Genomic DNA, 18,577 nt, shown 5'->3' with positions numbered 1-18,577 from the left:
GGGTAAAGGTCCATTCTCAAACATATCTCAAAAAGTTTAAATGGTTAATGGTATTAAGATAACTTTCTCACTGACGAATTTATCAAGTATAGGGTACCAAAACACCAATTATTACTACTAGAGACAAACACACAACACAACACAACACAACACAACAATTTACATGAGGTAGCTTTACATTTAAATACTAAACCTTAATGTGTTAGTTGTCATGAGCAAAAAAAATGTTTTACAGTGGAGCGGCACAGTGGAAAAACACAGCATGAATAAAATCACCTTTCAGAAATGGAAACACCATTGTTGTGTTTTGAATTGCCATCTTCTATTTATTTGCTTTTCATATGTAGATTGTTTAGTCTTCACTTGCTGTCTACTTTTCATCTTGTGTTGTATAAAGTGATGAGGACAAAAAAGGAAATAAGCTTTTGGGCTTTACTGTGTTTTTATGATTGTAATTTCCTATGTAGCCTATGTTATTACTGTAGTGCTGTGTTTTATGGGTTTTTAATCATGTTAATAAATAAATCATTAATTTACGTATCCATTCATTCCTGGTAATCCAGTCAGTTCAGTCTGACTGTATGAGGAGTTTTACACTTTGTCCACTGTGTCACACCAGCAAACATTAATAGCTGCTTCCTCAAATGATTCAACACTGATCATTTTCTTCATTGCTGCTCTCTTCTCAATGAGCTGCTTATTTTATTCCTCGAAGTTGTGGTGAACAATCACCGACTGAGTTTATGCTGAATGTATAAGATATACAATAGTTTTCCTAGATATGAACTGAAGCTATAAAACATTTGCAGCAAAGGACGATAGCTTGCCCTTGCCTTTCTGTATGTCACAACATTCAGACCCACAGTTAGCTTCCAGGTTCTTTGGAAATACAAAATAACAGTGAGATGACAAGACTGCTGAGGTCAACCCTGCCGGTTGGAACATAGAAGGCCACTGTATAACCACTTCATAAACAGATAATATCAAGCACATGATCGTCTCCCTCCTCCATTTGCACAAGAACATCTTTGTTTGGATCTGCAAAGCAGAGCTATCTTAGAGATGGGAATCTGTGGTGGCAGTGTTAGTGTACCTCACGGCGGACATACTCTCCATAAAGGAAGTAAGGAAAGTCCCAGCTGAATTCCCACTCGTTTGTTTCTAAAAAAGGTTACAGACAACAGTGCTCCCCAGTGCATCGAAGGAAAACCACTGATATTAAAAATACTTTCATTCCTCTGTGCTCCACGTTCTCACTTCCTTCTATGATTTGGCCTTAGCATTGATCAGTTTTTGGGAAACGTCAAGGATAAATCTTTTTTGCCTTCGGGTGAACAGGCCGACCTTTGCAACATGTGTTAATGCCATGTGAGTTAAGAAACAGCAAGAAGAATCTCAGAAAGAGTTGCTTTCTTTGAAGCCATTCAGATTTTCTATCATCTTTTAAATCCACACTGTGGCTTATATAAGTTGACAGCTGACTTCTTTGTCTTAGACATTCCAAATGTCCTTTATCTGTGGATAACACATTGCAATAAGCCTGTCTCTGTCAATATTGTATTATTATGCGTTCAATTTCTTTTTAGCTTTTAGTCTCCTAGTATGAGTCAAGCCAATAAGACCTTTGATCCTACATTACCCAAAGTGCTACTTTACAGTCTCTTCCATTTCATTTGATTAACAGCTGTTTTTCTGCTAGCTAGCTGAAATTGACTTAGTCTCGTATCTTGAAAGCTGAAGCGGACATCATAGAAGAGCATGCTATGTTCTATTAATATTAATAAATTGACTTTCACATGCAACATGAAAAATGTCCTTTTATGTTACTAATTACAGTTCATAAGTTTCACTGATTCCAGCAATTTTGGACATGTTGGGGCAGCACAACGAGCTGCTGACATTTGATCACCTAATAAAATAGATTAAGTGGAGAGAATATCCTAGCAAGCAGTTGCATGTTTACACACACAGCAGGGACTGAATATCATCAGCATTCATCCAAAGTCATGTCCCTGGTAAAAACTCTACGCCAGTATTCACTTTCTTGCTCTGCTTTGGTCTCCACCAACTCCTGAGGGAAATATGCAGCTCTCTACCTCAATGCTCCATGTGTTCACTTGGTAGTTAACTTTATCACTGCTCTCTAGTGCTGGGCAGGTAGTATACTGTGGGTTTAAAGCTTTTTCATATTGAAAAAAATGTCTTTACTTGCAGAGTTCCGAGGGGAAAGGTGAAGCTGGGGGGGGTTATGGTTGTTGAAAGTGAGGCAGGCCAACAGCGCATAGATGAGTTAATACCAGTCTGGAATCTGGAGAGCCACTGGAGTCAAGCTATGTCACACTGTTAGTCAGACATCTGTCAGTCAGTCATCCATTTCACATTTAAAACACACAATAACTCTCCTCGGGCAGCCCACTGTTTCAAATCTATTACCTTTGCTACCTAACATACCAACTCCCTGCTGCTTTAACCCTGAACTTGCTCACCCTGCAGACAAGAACCCACTCCTCTAGAGCCCTAACAGAGCGCTTGTGAAATGTGCAACAAAGTTCAAAGTTTGCTTTATTGTCAATTCTGCAAATGTACAGGACATATGTAGTAATGAAATTGCGAGACTCTCAAACCCGTGGTGTTAGTAAACATTGAATAAACAATAATAATAAAACAATAAACACTAAATTGTGGAATTGGAATGGAGTGTAACCGTGTGTAAGACTATAAACAGTGCATAGAAGACGACCATGTATTGAAACTATGGACAGTGCATAAAGTGAAAAACCAGTGTATAAAAGTAAAAATGTAACAGTGCATGAAAGTGAAGTGAAGTAAAAATCTAAACCAGAACTAAAATCAGAAACTCAATGAGGTCGTAAGACATAAGATAAATAAGAATAAATATGAAAAAGTGACAGAACTTAAGTCACATACAGATACAGAATTGACTAGATTTGTAGGTATGGCAGTGCAAATTATGGCAGTTCAAAAACAGACAAGGTTATGAAAACCAGTAGTGCAATCAACAGGGTCCACTACCGTGATTACATATTCTCCTCAAAGTATTTTGGCCGCCGGTGTATTTTTGTCTGCGCTGTGACGCACACACAGAGAAAGGTTCTTCAGTTTGCCTAACTTTTGAAATGTTATCGCCACATCACTTCTCCTAATTATATAAAGCCTTCTGGCATTTCTAAAAAAAAAAAAAAAAAATAGAAGGCTGCTTTTTACAGGACATATAAACACAAGTGCTTTGATTCAGAATCATTGCACTCTCAAAAACGAGGATGAGGTTTTGTTCTTCTCTGCAAATTTGATGTGTGGTCCTTTTTTATTTTAATTTACTTACCAGAGAATAACCAAGGGGATGTCAGGAGAATAAAAAAGATGCTGATAAAAATGTGTTTATGTTCTGGTGGTTGAAGAAAGAAACGGCTTTCAAACATACATATCATCTTACGTCATAACTCAATTGTTTTTCTCTGCACAGAAAAATCTGTCCCCTCCCTAGTTGCGTATATTTGTTTCTTTTGCATAAAACGATGTGGTATTTCAAATTGATTTAAGCTGTTAATGTGCTGCCTCCTGTGGTAACAATGCAGCTGTTCATAACGGCAGCCATAAAATTGTCATTCCTCTCTGCCAACATCTTGCCAGGGGTCTGACGTATGAGAACGTCTCTTCTTTTCTGAACGAAACGAACAAGACTTCTCTAAAGAGTTGATGTAAAAATAGAAGTTAGCAAAGAAAGCTGTAAAGAATGTCTGTAGCACCACCCATATACTCCAACAAGTCTGAATCCAGTGCAGCGTGTCCGAACACAAAGACCAGAAAACTGCTCAAAGACAGAGAGAGTCTCTGAGTTGCATATTTAATGAAAAAAACGTTGCATCTTTCAGCAGGTTTTACTAATTTCCTTCACGATTTATCCACTTATGCAACATAACATAATCTGAATTAGTTTCATCTTAGTCTACAGCTGGGGTTTCTATATTTCCATGGTACTAGATCCACAGTAGGAGAGCAGATAAACACCAAAACTGCAGATGGATATACGGCAGAAACTTTAGTTTGGGAATAATTATCCAAAAACAGAAACTCTGTTCGTGGTAAAGAGAAACGGTCCCACTGAGGCTCTCCACTCAAGTCTTTCTCTGAAAACAAAGGCAGGAAAACTTGTAAATCAATGAGTTGAAAAAAAGAGGATTTAGAGGTTTGTTGAAGCAGTGAGCGGGGAAATAGAAGCAAGGGAAGCACTCATACTGGTGATGTGGAGTGAAACTGGATCATTCTGTTGATAGACCTGTTAAATTATTCTGTTTCTGAGTCTTAAATATTCTTCACCATCTGCGAGAGACGACCCACTCCAACTTCTGAGCCACAACAGCTGGTAGTCAAGTGTCATATACTGCTCCGTAATTACACAAGAGCAGGTTATTGTAATTATCTGTTTATTGTGTGCTGCTGAAGAAGCAATAAAGCCAAATTTCATAACTTGAAAGTGAATAACTGTAGTAGTAATAGTTGTTTGTTTGCAAGAAGAAGCTGTTGAAAGGTGCCCTTGCATGAGAGAGTTTAAGTACTGCAGCATCTGAGTCAAAAGGGCTGCTCCCCCAGTAAAAGAAGCAAAGCTCAGATTCACATTGTCTAGGTTTGAGTATTGTTTTTCTTCTGGCTTGGAGTTTCCACATTGCTCATGAATTCAAGGATGGCTCTAAAATAACAAATGTTTTGGCCTTGTCTGTAACAACAGTGCAGGGCTGTCAGTGTGTTTCTGTGTCTCCTCAAATCTGTGTTACATAGCAATGCTACATATATACCCCAAAAACCCTAGAAAACAATTATCCTGTTCTTTGAGATGCCAATTGTGAAAACAAAATGAAGTTGTAAACTGACAATGGCTTTCATCTCCAAGAGATTAATCACTAATTCAGTAGAGGAAATCTTTAAAATAGAAGTGACAACATGGAATTTCCATTCACATTAAGACAAAACAATAAAGTGTACAGCAAACATCCATATTATGTCCTACTCATACTTCCAGACAGTAGCCAATAAAATGATACTCCCCACAATGTTAACAGCTGTCAGGATTCATGACATCTGGAGTAATGCCCAGATATTATCTGTTTGTTGAATCAAAACTCTTTCCTGAAGTTAATTTGACCCAGAATCCTGAAAGACTCCTTTAATCATCTGGTGGGAACCTCTATTTCATCCACAACACAATTTGAAAAGTTATTTCAGAGATGTATGTCCACAGATGAGTTCAAATAAAACAATACCCCCCATGCTCTGGTTATTAGACTCTGCAAAAGTCTTTAAAAGATTGAAATGATAATCCTGCTTTCTCGAGGGACAGGGTGGAGTTCCACATGCTCTATAGGATTTTAACATAAAGTAAACACTGCAGGCTTGAAGCAGTGGGTCATTATATGAGGCCATGGAAAGCTCATGTAGTGCTGTGTGACTCTGTGTGGGTGGGTGAGGGGTCACTGAGGCTGCTAAATCCAGACAAGAATACCAACAGGGGTTAACGTTGTTTACTTTCTTCTTCAAATGGCGATTGTGTTCGCTTCCACCCATCACATGACACCTGGTCACAGTCTCCTCATCAGGGCGGTCCTCGACCCTCCACTTCCACTAACACAAAGACACACACACACACAGACAATCACTAACTCAGATGCACACAAAGGGCTGTTTGTTATCCCGAGTGTACAGGAAGCCTGTCCTCCACATTTGAGTTGACCGAAGGGGACCAACAACATGATGCTGGCATGGTCATGCATGTTCCCCACACTGAGTATGAATCTTCATCAATACAGGCCATTGATGCAGCACTCCATTCCTTTGATTAGATGACAACAGCAGCTCGTACTCTGCGGCCATTTGTGCAGTCAACACTGAAACACAGAACATGGTCACACTCATTCAGGCGTTTCCACTTCCTTTTTATGTCTTTAATTATGTGTAATTAGTGAATCATTTGTTCTCATTTCAGGGTTGGAACTTGGTGGTTATTTGCAGCACACTCTCGTGCACACCCTGAATGACGTTGCACATAGAAGGCTGCTAAAGACACACTTTCTACAGTCCACTGCTGCAGCTCACTATATCCATTTGGACACCCTATACACCTATGCATGTATTATTAAACCATCATATGGTGCCAATGCTCAACCTTGCGGAGAATAGAGGCCTGTGTCCACTTGCAACGTAAAATCCCACTGAAAGATAAACCTGTAAAGCTATGAACATAGTCAATTCCTGTTATTTTAAATGTGTACTTTTAGAGCCGAACGATGGAATATGCATATCACTTGAGAAGAAGATTGTGTTGCATTTAACCACTTTTAATAGCTCAAAACCTTATGATACATCAATGAAGTTAATCTAAGGCTCAGCTCTAATTCTGAATGTAGCATTTAGCTGCAGAGAACAGTGAAGAATAGAGTAATTAATTACATAGGAAATAAAACATAACTATATCATTGCACTGACTTATTTTCCCAGTAACTAATTTAAGGCTCAACAGGAATAAACAAATAAGAATTGTATTGTTAAATACTATGTTACATTAATGAACATTCATTGTTGCCATTCATATAAATGCATCCGTGTTTTCAAGCCCCAAGCAAGTCTTATTATACATCTATGTAATCCACTAGCATAGCAATCAGTAACATCCACAACATTCTCATATTCATGTACGTCCACAACATCCTCAATGCCAGAGGCATGATGGGAATAATACTGCACATATCCAGTGAACAGCATTCACTCTGAATGCACAGAGGGAAAGACAGATACTTTTTTGCGCATCAGATTCCTATATAAATAAAAAGGTAAAGTCATCTAAGAAATCAAGTAAAATGATGCCATGGATTTTGCCATATTTCTCTTTGGTTCACCAAGCATAGATTTTAATGTTGTTACCTTGGTGAAGCAGTGGAGACCAGGAAAGAGTATTTAAATGACATATCCAGCTGGGTCCTCGAGCCAAACCAAAACCCCATCACAGCATCTTTAATGAGAAGCAAGGGCATACATTCTGACAGGATCAGCTGGATGGCAAAGAGGTTAGTGATTACAAAAACAGACGCCGTTTCTTTTCTACTGGCTCTGTCGACTTACAATCCAGTCAGGTTGCTTTGAGACCATTATGTAATACATTTCCTGAACTGAAACACAAGTTTTCAAAATATGATTGAGCATAGATAGATGTTTAGATGTCACCTTAGGGTCTTACAACAACTTTTCTATAGTCAACCTTGTTTAAATCAGATTGCTTTTTTTTATCTGACCTTTCTTCTCTCCTTTTCTCCCCTTTAACATCCTTGTTAGTATAAGAATCAGTCACTGTAAAATGTAACCCTGAAAATGCACGGGTATACTTATCTGACCAAAAAACAACTGGCAGCTTTGTGTTTCCAATTACGCTGTCTGCCAGGCAGTAATGGGACACATGGGGGCTTCATTAAGAGAATGAGTGTGAGTACCTCTGTTGCATAAATGACCCCTGATTTGCAAGTGTACACAAAAGCACTGCAAACACACTGGTAGCCACAGTAGACAAGCCACTTGTGGGCTCAACATTCCTCACTAGTGGCCCCACACAAACCCACACACACCCACACACACAAACACTGGTGTGGTCAGAAACGCCATCATTCAAGTGGACGGCTAACGACTTCCACACATCTTTGACTCCAAGCATCTGCCAAAATGTCCTTGAGCATCGCATCTGTACAATGTGTGCCATTTGATAGTTTCCTGTGGAGCATCAGAGCAAAAACAATTTTACCCACACAGACACATACAAGGTGCTATTGTCGGTTAAAGAATATTCAGGTTTCCCAGATTTTTAAGTCAAATAGTTTTATAAGTTAATATGGAAAACATATGAATTTAGGTAGAGAAAAATTCAATCAGAGATCATAAATGCTTCAATGTGCAAGAAAACAACACAGAAATTCATTGCTTCACAGATGCTACAGCTTAACGTGCACTGTGCCTGCAGTTGATGACCTTATTAGATTATATTTTCCAATCAGATTTACCAATAAAGAAGTACTTTTACTTTTAGCCCAGAATCACCATAATATAAAAAGAATGAGCACAGACTTGCTTTGGAACATTGGCATCGGCTTATCTTGATGGTTGAAACAGGCCTGGTCACTTTTTTGTCTGTGTTAGGATTGCTGGGTATACATGACTCAGGGCTTTTTGGTGCTGATTCACTCAGACATGTAGATCAGTTGCCCATTCCACAGGTACTCTGCTGAGCCCAAAACTCTGCAGGGTTATCCCAGTTGGGCGTGGTTGAATGCTGTTAGCTAGTTGGACCACTTGGTGCCTGTGCCTGATGGCTGTCTCTCAGGGTCCCCAGCCTCAACATAGTCTGGTTGAATCTCCCACCTTTCTCCCTGCGGTTGATATGCTGGAGATGTGGCAAAGTTCATTTATTTATGACGATTCAAAGGCAATCCAAGGGTCTGTCAAAAATACATTGTGGGTGGCCAATCATCAGGATATGAGGCTAGGGGCCCAACAATGTCAAATGTTTATGAGGTAGCAGTTGGTAATACCGGTTTTTACCCCATTCCATTGTACTTTGTCCGCAATACATCATTGGCTTACTGCTTTGAATCACTTTGGAAAGACTTGAGCCCATCACCACTCTCCTCTCACAACCTCGTCAGTGCCCAATTTTGCAGTAACATTTTATCCCCATTCTCTTTGTAATTGTTTCATGCAGCGTAATGAGGATTCATATACCACAGACCAGGACAAATGGTGTTCATGCAAATGTCAGATGTGGGAAAGAACTTTGTCCCTGGTCTGGCTTTCTTCACATGTTCAATCACTTCTAACCATGACAGGGCAGAATATGCTGGCAAAGCTTCCATCTTTTGCTCATGCAGCTCAAACAAAGCATCAGCTATGTGTATGTGGGACGTTTTACAGGAAAACTGTACATTTTTTAGCCTTAAACTTAAAGGGATGGTTCACCAAAAAATAAAAATTTCCTCACTATCTACTTTTTATGAGTTTGAGTCCACCATACACTTGGAGTCTCAGGGGTAAACTTGCAAGAGAATCCAATTCTATTGAAGACAATGGTAACTTACACTTCAGACCTAATAAACAGAAAAACATAACATGCCTCCTTACTGCTCGAGTGGTGTCATCTGAGAGTCCGCCGGCCCAGACATTCATATTAGACTCAAATTGAGGTCATTTACACTGTGTTTTAAGCCTAAATGTCAGCTGAGATCTTCTTATGAGGTGCATTCATGGACCCTCCGTCGCACCATCCTGTGGCTACGTCTGCTAGCTTAGCCACTTCCATTGAACTTTTAGGCTAAAAACACAGAGTAAATGACCTAGTTCTGAGTCGAATATGAATGTCGGGGCTTATGGACACTTGGATGACACAATTATTAGTCATAACAAGCTTCAGTCCATTCTGTTGGATACATCGAAGGACCACTTTCAGGTGGCACAAATGAGTGGAAAGTAAATTATAATGTTCTCCATGAAGTTGCATCTGCCTGTGAAACATGGCCATGGTGGTACATCGTTCAAATAAATCTGTTAAATCTTTTACAAGCCGAAGGCCTGTTCTTGTAAAAACAGTTTTCTGTCTGACTGAGGGGTCCATTTCCAACTACCGTTCAATGGGGAATACCATCTTGAATACCATCCTGTCGATTTCCATCAAGGACTCTTCACCAGGCACCCGTCCTCCATTTGATGTGGCCAGCATCCTAAACACCATTCTGTGACACTGTCGAGGCTGAGAGGTTCAACAAATCCATTAAGATACTTGTTAGCAGAACCCTCATACTTTGTCCACAATAATCATCTTAGACTGGGGTGGGATGATAATAGGTTTCTGTTTTTCGCTACACCTCCTCCTGATCAGTGGACAGCTTTTGGGATTTATATGTCAACTTTTTAGAGCCATTAGCAATTTAGTTTTTCCAAATAGGCTGCCTCAATGGGGTGATTGTCAGGGGTCCATCTGTGGTTTGACAGATTTGTGTTTTGCTTGTGAAAAAAAAGCAGTTTTTCAATTTCCAGGAAACACGATAACTCCCAAAACCTGCCACATCAGACTTTGACAGAAGATGATGGATGAACAGAAAAGCCCCCACTGGCACATCCAGCCTCCCACTCAGCCTGGGAGAGTGAAGTGCACAGTATGCAGCATAATCAAACCAGTGAACTCATAATACAGGTTTCTGTAGTCCTTAAGGCTGGCAACAAATAGCACAATCAAAAGCCCTGAGGACGTTTCTTTAAGAACTTGAGTTTGTTTTTCTTTTTTTCATCAGTACAGCTGTGGATTGGCATGAAATCTTCAGTCAGGGGAATACAGCACATACTAATTCTTACAGTACGTGAAGTTTGGCTATAGCATTGAGTCTTGCGTCCATTTCCAGTCCGTCAGTCTCTCCCTCTTCCTCTGACTCTCTCAATCTGTCTCACTTTTTCAGTTCCTTCACTCCCACCCTGTCAGCAACTATGGACTTCTGACTTTTAGGTGCTGAAAGTGGGGAGATAAACAGTCAGATAAGGAAATGTTTCTGCGACGTTCATTCTCTGAAGGAATAAACTGCATGTAAGAGGAAAAGTAACTATTTAAAAAAAGCAAATGTGGCTGTGAAACACCATTTAAAGATTCAACATTCCTTCTAAAGATAAGTAAATGTCCAGCAATGGCAGAACAGATTATCTTAGATGTATGTGGAAACATATTTTCAGGTTTTGTTAAATTTTGTTATATTTTGACAACCGAAAAACATCACATTTCCAGGCCCTTGAATCCATCTTCCTTTATCCACTGCTGCTATCTTTGTGCATCAGCTGCTTCTTGCGTGTGGCCTTAGCGGAGAGGAAGTATCCACCTATCCTGATGCTGACACTAGCTGTCTTTACTCCATATTGTTAGTAAACAGGGAAAAAGGAAAGAAAAAACCTTTGCCCTGACACTAACATTGTGCTCCTTGCAAACATTGCTCAAACTGGAAGACATGCAATACGTCTTCCAGTTGTTGATGTCAACTGCAAGTCACTGTTCCTGTTCCCAGGGTCAGGGTGGGAACTGTTACATATTGGAGGGGAGTTGTGAAGGGAGAGTGTCCAAAGAGTTTTTGCGATTATGACTGAACTGCTTAAGGGGAAGCCTCTCAAATACAACCCCTCCAAAGAATGATATCCTGCACATATTGTTGGATCACTTTCCCTTAGTCCCATTCACAACATTAAATGCTTACCAGTATATGTGGAAAGATTCAATTGTCAACTACACAAACAATATACAGCGTAAAATCCAGGGTTGAGCTTGTTGGGCCTTTTTTCAGGGTTGTGTAAAGAGAGTTGGGTAGTTTTTGTGTTAGCCAGCTGCTGGTTTAGTGGTTGACTGAGCCATACTGACATATGACATCATCATAGAGAGGCCTGTCACTTGTCTTAATTCATATATCTACCCTGTTGGTGGTTTGATCCTGAGTTCCTGTCTAATCTGCATGCTGAAGTGTGCTTTGAGTATAAGTGTCAATTAAAACTGATGACTGGGCCGTGTGTGAATGAAGAATTTGAAAGAAAAGCGCTATATAAATGTAGTCTGAAGAATTAATCCGATTTTACTGTAACAAAACATGAAAATCTGCTTGCACTGAAAAGTAAAATAGGATGTGTCAGCCCTTGCTGAGGATTGGACAGTGTTGTTTGGAGGTGTGTTTCTTGTCCTGCTGCCATTGCACCTGAGTGGATGGCTCCTTGACCAGCTCTCCAATCAAGAGGAACAATCAATCCTGACAGACCTTCAAAGTTGGATCAGCTCTTCATTCAGGGCAGCTGTCATCTTGCCAGCCTGTTGGTCTCTTTCTTTGTGTACCATGCATCTAGTTTGGAGATTGTTATATTTTGTGTGATGTTATACATTTGGTTTCATGGTGCTTCCCTCACCCTGCATATTCTGAGTCGTAACAATCTAATCTATGAGGAAGAATTAATCCAAAATTCAAGTTAATTTGAACCAACATTTTAACATGCACATCTTCTTTTGTTAGAGTAACCCAGCATGTGGTTAGTCCAATACTTACCCAGTAGTGTAGTTTAAAACAACCCATACTGGTTGCAATTCTTAGGGTGTTTGCAAATGTTTCCTCTGCAATACTCACCAGGTTTCCATCTGCTGCCAAAAACAACTGCACTCTTTCAAACAGCAGACGGGAAGCAGGGGAAATTATCAGCATGTTAATAGTGCTTTCATAGGTGGGTACATTTTTATTGAACTCATCGTCTGTTACTGTTAGTTGTCTGCCCTGATTTCAACTTCAAATCCAACAACACAATGTTCAGTCCATCCATCTCTTCATTTGCGCATCTGCTTCAGGAGTTTAGGGCTGGACCAATCCCAAAATGGTTGTTGCATGCTGTAACAATGTTGCCTCAGGAGATTGACTAATAAGTTTACCCCCTACCCCAACACTGAAACCACAACATAGTGTAAGCTGTGCTCTGAGAGAGAAAGTATAACTAATGTTGAGCCTACAATAGATGGTAGTGTCATCATCTTGGCCACACATTGAATATGTAAGTCTGTGTAGTTTTCAGGGAAATTAGTTGACCATACTCAAAAATGGCATCTCCATCTTCTGTCAGAAATCCTAGTACTGGGCTTGAAAGGTATCTTAGTAAAGTTTATTTAACATAGCACAAGTTCAAATAAGATAATAAAAGAAACACACATTATAACATTAGCACACATTGAAATAAATCAATAAAATTGGATAATTATAGGTAAAGGCCTGTTTGAATAAATACGATTTTGGCTTTTTTTGAAGGCATCCACAGAGGCTTAAGATCTTATGTCAGTTAGAAGATTATTCCATAATGTCGGAGCCATGGTGTCAAATGCTAAATTATCATTTTAAGCCCTGGCCAGAGGACCTAAGTGACCTGCTGATGTAAGTTGGCAGCAAGTCAGAGATCTTTTAGGTGCCTGGTCATGGTGTGCTCTATATGTTAAAGGTACAGTGTGTAGAATTTTGTGACAGCTGAACCCCTCACCTCACCCTCTCCTTCCAAACATGAAAAATTGTCATTAAAAACTCAAAAGGTGTTTAGTTTGTCCAGTCTGGACTAATGTAAAAAACATGGCGGCCTCCATAGAGAGGGTCCCCTTGATGTAAATAGAAAGTATTTGAATATAAAGGGCCTTTTCTAGAGTAAAGAAAATACAATTCATACAATTTAGATTAAATGAACTAGTGAAAACATCATGAGGATTATTCTACATTAAATTTCTGCCAAAAGTTCCCTTTCCCCTGAATCTTACACACTGGGCCTTTAAAGTGATTACTGAATTTAATGGGAAGCCAATGAAAGGAATAAAGAATTGGTGCAATGTACTTATAATCTAGCTGGATCCTGTCAGTATCTTTCTGCAGCAGCATTCTGGACCATTTTATATATCAGTAGAATTATGTTCATCCTTAAGATTAATGTCAGAACTCCTGTCACTTATCAATTAAATATCAATTCAGTTTGTATACATATTTCAAGGCACGTTGCATAATAAGGTCGAGACCTTACAGTATCACAGAGAGACAGTTCCCAGAGTCAGTGAACATGACCGTGGATGGCAGACTGCCATTGACTATGCAATGTAGAGGACAGTATGTTCATACTTTTGCAGGACTGTACAAAAAGAGCTGGATATGATGCAGCAAGCCCTGCTGTTGTGTCGTCCCTGTGGCCAACCACATTACAACAACAACAAAAAATCTCTAATGTGGGCCAAAAACCATTTCCCCATAAATGTTTTCCATTAACAGAGAGTTGTCTTTAAAACTGATGACTGTTTGGGGGTAGAGGTAAAGACACTCCTGGAAGAAACACTTGTTGGAAAGGTGTGGGAATGTGGGGTTTTGGACTGTTTTAAAGAGACATATCAGTAACTTGAATCCCTTACACTGCAACATTTTCTTAATACTTATGGACAAGTGGAGGGGCTGTAAAGGGGCCATAATGAAATGTCCAGCGTTCATGCACGATTCCTGATCGATTAAGGTTAATTTTTAGGTCATTATTTATTTACTTTGAGCAAAGCCACACATCATTAAGCAGATTTTGAAAATTGTCCCTTGTTCAAGCACACTGTGTTCTTATAAAAGTTTAGAAAATAAAAACTCTTAACAAACTGTCATATTTATTTTTTGTATTGTCAGGAGATGACTTTTTTTTTTTTACTACTTGCTTCAGGGGCCAGACCTTGCACACATCTAGGAGCTAAAGATGAAGACAGAGCACAACTAGCCTGTGGACAAACCAACTGTCTGTTGTTCAGAAAATGATGAGGCAGTATCTATCTCTAAACTGCACTTAACGAAAGATTTCTCACGAAGATATCTGGTGGAATAAGTCAGATCCTTGTTCAGGAGCCCTCTAGCTTCACAAAAGAAAACAATTTTCACCAGAAAGTGTCATCAGAACCAACATTCAACACCAAAATATCTGATAATCCCACATGCACCAACCTGTTCCTCTCAGGCTTTAATCCTCATCTCCCTATCGCAGCGCTTTCCAATATCTCTTTACACCGCACGGTGAGTGTATGCACACAATAGTGCCGTTGAGACACAGATGACAGGATACCATGTGTGAATTTTTCAAACAGAGAGGAGAGCTGAAACAGGAGTGGAAGAGATCATGTACAGTTCATGTGTGGACTTGACATGTCAGCCCGCATGCATTGGAATTTAAATCGTCCGGAGGGAGCCGACTGACGCAAGCTTTCCACAACCTTCAGCATCAGTGATACTTGAATGCTGTTCTGCTTCTTTATAAGTCACTGCGCTCCAGTTGTTTATTTCTCATCCGTGACTTGATGTCATGCTACTTTAACATCCAGTAGCCTGATGTGGCAAAGCTCCAGTGGAGAACAAACTCCACCACACAGCAGGGTTGTTTATTGTATTCATAAGCTACTACATGTGGGTTACAAAAAAAAAAACAATGCCCCGGACATGGCGCTCATGGAAAATGGCATGCAAAACAGTCTCTGCACAAATCATTCATTTTTGTGTGAATATATCAAAAGGGGTTTTCATGTCCCTTTTTGTTACTGTGATTGTCCTCATCACTGCAAATGTAGACAGCAAGAGAGGTGACTGAACACTGACAAACAGAACCCTTAGTGAGAAAGATCTGGAGAACATTTTTTTCAAGGCCATGTGGGAAATCACTGGAAATCATTGTCTGGAGGAATGAATAAAAATAATGCTACACTCCACCTCGCAGCAGAGCGCATTGTAGGAAATCCTTGGAAGAAGACCCACTGATGTGAGAAGAGTTGGCAGAGGAAGCGGAAGATGGCTGTGCCTGGTTCACTTCTGCCAGGGAGAATAGCAACAGAGATTGAAACAGGAAGAGCAGGACAGAACACAGATGCCAACTGAAACTGTCCTTGGCCAGACTGTTTTCATGCTTGTTGAAGAAAATGTTGAAGATCCTTTCCATTCAAAAAGACTGTTTCCTTGAGGTTACATGAGTTCATCCTGATTTACTGAGGCATCTTTTCCAAAATTTCAGAGCTCAATTATGTGAGAGTTGAGCTGACTCCTGCAGAGCCTCATGCATGACCGACTTCACATATATCTACAGCTTTGAGAATCAGACGCACATAATCATAAACAAACGTAGTACACCATTATGGCTTGAGTCCAATGGAACATCAGCAGCACAGAGCAAACAGACAGCTGCAAAGTTGCAACACTGGTTGTGTGGGGGTGTGTGTGTGTAGAAGCAGAGCAGGATGGGTGGTGATGGTTCGAGGAGTCAAATAATATTTAAATGTTTCTCTTAATATTTTTTTCTGCTTTTGCTTCACTATGTGCTGCACTTGAAAGTCAATAAGTCACTTTACTGCTTCCTTTAGGCATGTACTTCACTGGAGAGGTCATATGTGAGAACGCAAATGTCCAAGCAGATGTTTTTGTGGTCGTACCTTTTTGATCTGACTCTTCGCATCTCTTCTCATTTGTGACAACCATCCTCCATATTAAGCTTTTTATATCCATGTAATTAAAATGCAAATACCAGCAAAAGAAATGCAGCTTCTAATGATCAGAATGTCATTTTAAACATTCATATTGCAGATCCTGTTTTTGTTTCTGTCGGACAAATGAAATGTTAGATCTGAAGCCAAAACAAACGTTTTTCTCACACTTTTGAGTCAGTGGGAAACATTCACAGCTGGTACAGCTCAGCCTCAGCACATTGATGTTAAAAGTTATATTTAACCCATACGTGTCTGGCATGAGTCTGACGACTAATGATTCCTAAATTTTCTCCCATAACCCAAATCATCAGCCTGGCTGTGCCCTTAAAAGACTTCATGATCCCTGTGCTGAGATCTGTTTCCATGAACTCAAATATTCTTTTTTTCAAAGATTCAGACAAAGAAAAACAGCCTCGATGTCTCTCGACCTTCTACAGTCAAGTTTCAAAGGTTTTTCTTAAGCCTCTTAAATGTTCAGTGATGTTGTTTCAACGCATCGCTGACCATGAAATCCTTTATTCAAGGAAAACATGAAAATCAGCAAAATTGTGCGTTGCACATGACAGCGGTCATACGGAACACAGAGACAAAGCTGTAATTTGAGTTGAGTTGGTTCCATGTAGTCCTTATTTCTCTGAACTGTAAACAAAGTTCTTATGACTTCTGAAACAACTCTGAAATACCCAGAGAGTCTTTAGAAGTCGCAGGACAACATCTCCATGCCCCAGGGAGCCAAGTGTTGTGGACAAAGGCATCCTATGCTACAAATGTTTTTCAGGTTTCTCCCTCTGGACATCAGCCTGACGATGGAGCCCTGCCTTGTTCTTCAGATTTTAGCTCAGTGCAGAGTCATGAAGTGGGATCACATCTGCAGTCTCATGTTGTCAGAGTTTGTTTTAGGGTGAGAAATAAATAACTTTTTTTCCATGTCCCTCCTCTATCAGGAACAACTGTACATAATGTGAGCGTCTTTCCTGTGAGGGAGGATGAGGAGTGTTTGCATGTCATGATGTTCCAAATCTGCCAAGGCCATGTTGACTCTCCCCCATGTCTCTCTCACATAAAAACACGCACACGCACACACAGATGCTGAGAAACACGTTATTGAGGTGTAAGGAGATAATGTGTGAAACCATGTCCATAATGGTGATAATGTCTGATTAACGGCTTAATAATATGGGACTGTGATAATGAGGATAATGATGCACCAGGAATAGTTGCCTCCTAAAATAGAGCAGCAGAGGATGGGTGTCATTAAACAACACTCCACAGAAAGGCCCTTTGTTTGGTGTGTGTGTGTGTGTGTGTGTACCCACTGGGTTAATGGCAGTAGTGACGGTGATGATGTGAAGGGTGGGGATGTTTAAGAGATTGTTCCTGTTTTTGGCATGTTTGGTGTCTTTGTTTGCACATGTGCATGAGTGTGTCACAAGCACTGCATAATTAAATGTCTTCAGTTGTTTTTTTATACTCTGGCAGTACTACTGAATGAAGTAGAACTGATTCAAGAAAACATATTTCAGAATTGTTGTTTTCTGTAGGACGTCTCTTGTATATTGTCATATCAATGCTGTACAGTGATTTCGATGGACTGTTATGAGTGTGCGAATTTTCTGCAGACATATGCAAAAGACTGTCCGCAAGCAGATAGATAATCTTCTTCTTTGTTCAGTTTATTGGCGGGTGGCAACCCACATCAAGGTGCATTACCGCTATAATATTGATAACTTTACTTACATAGCACCTTTTAAAAAAGCCATCACAAAGCGGAGAAATAAAAACAAGAATACAAAACATCAAAGACACATTTTAAGTAAGTCGTAGCTTCCGAGTGCTCTGTGATTTCATCAAATTCAAAACTTGCAACAACGTTGAAGATGTGAGAAGGTTGATGAGGAAGGAATCGATATAGTATAGATGTAGTAAAGATAGATGTTACTGTAAGCGCCACTGTGGTCAGTCATCACCAATGATACCATCAAATGCTGAACACAAGTAGTATGCCATTGATCACATAGGAAAAACTTGAGCCTATATTCACACTTACACAGAAACTAGACAGACTCCCTGTGTTGAACCCACTCATATGATTGTGATCATGTGTAGAAGAAGCCCTTGATCATTATGAGATACAGCAGCCTGATACAAATGATTGACTGTTGATCCAGCCTTCACATATGGTTCAGACCATCACTTGTGTGCCAGTCATAAGTACATGCTTTTTAATAAAACAATTTTTAAAACTTTAAATCAAACTCATTGACAATGTAAAGTGTGTGTGTGTGTGTCTGTGTCTTGTTCTTTTGATCTTAAATCCTGCTGGGTTATGAACCCTTGAGGCTGAACCGTTCCCATGACAGCATCCCGTGTGTATAGGCCTACGTCATCAGAAGAATAACCAAAGAAGTTAGTACAAATGAGTCGGATGACAGGAAACAGGAGCATCGTCGCACAGAATATAAAAGAAGAAGAAGAAGAAAAAGTTAATGTATGCATTAGAGTCGC

This window comes from Paralichthys olivaceus, chromosome 9 (assembly GCF_024713975.1).
Source record: "Paralichthys olivaceus isolate ysfri-2021 chromosome 9, ASM2471397v2, whole genome shotgun sequence".
NCBI classification, from domain to species: Eukaryota; Metazoa; Chordata; class Actinopteri; order Pleuronectiformes; family Paralichthyidae; genus Paralichthys; species Paralichthys olivaceus.
This window is presented reverse-complemented; position numbering follows the sequence as displayed.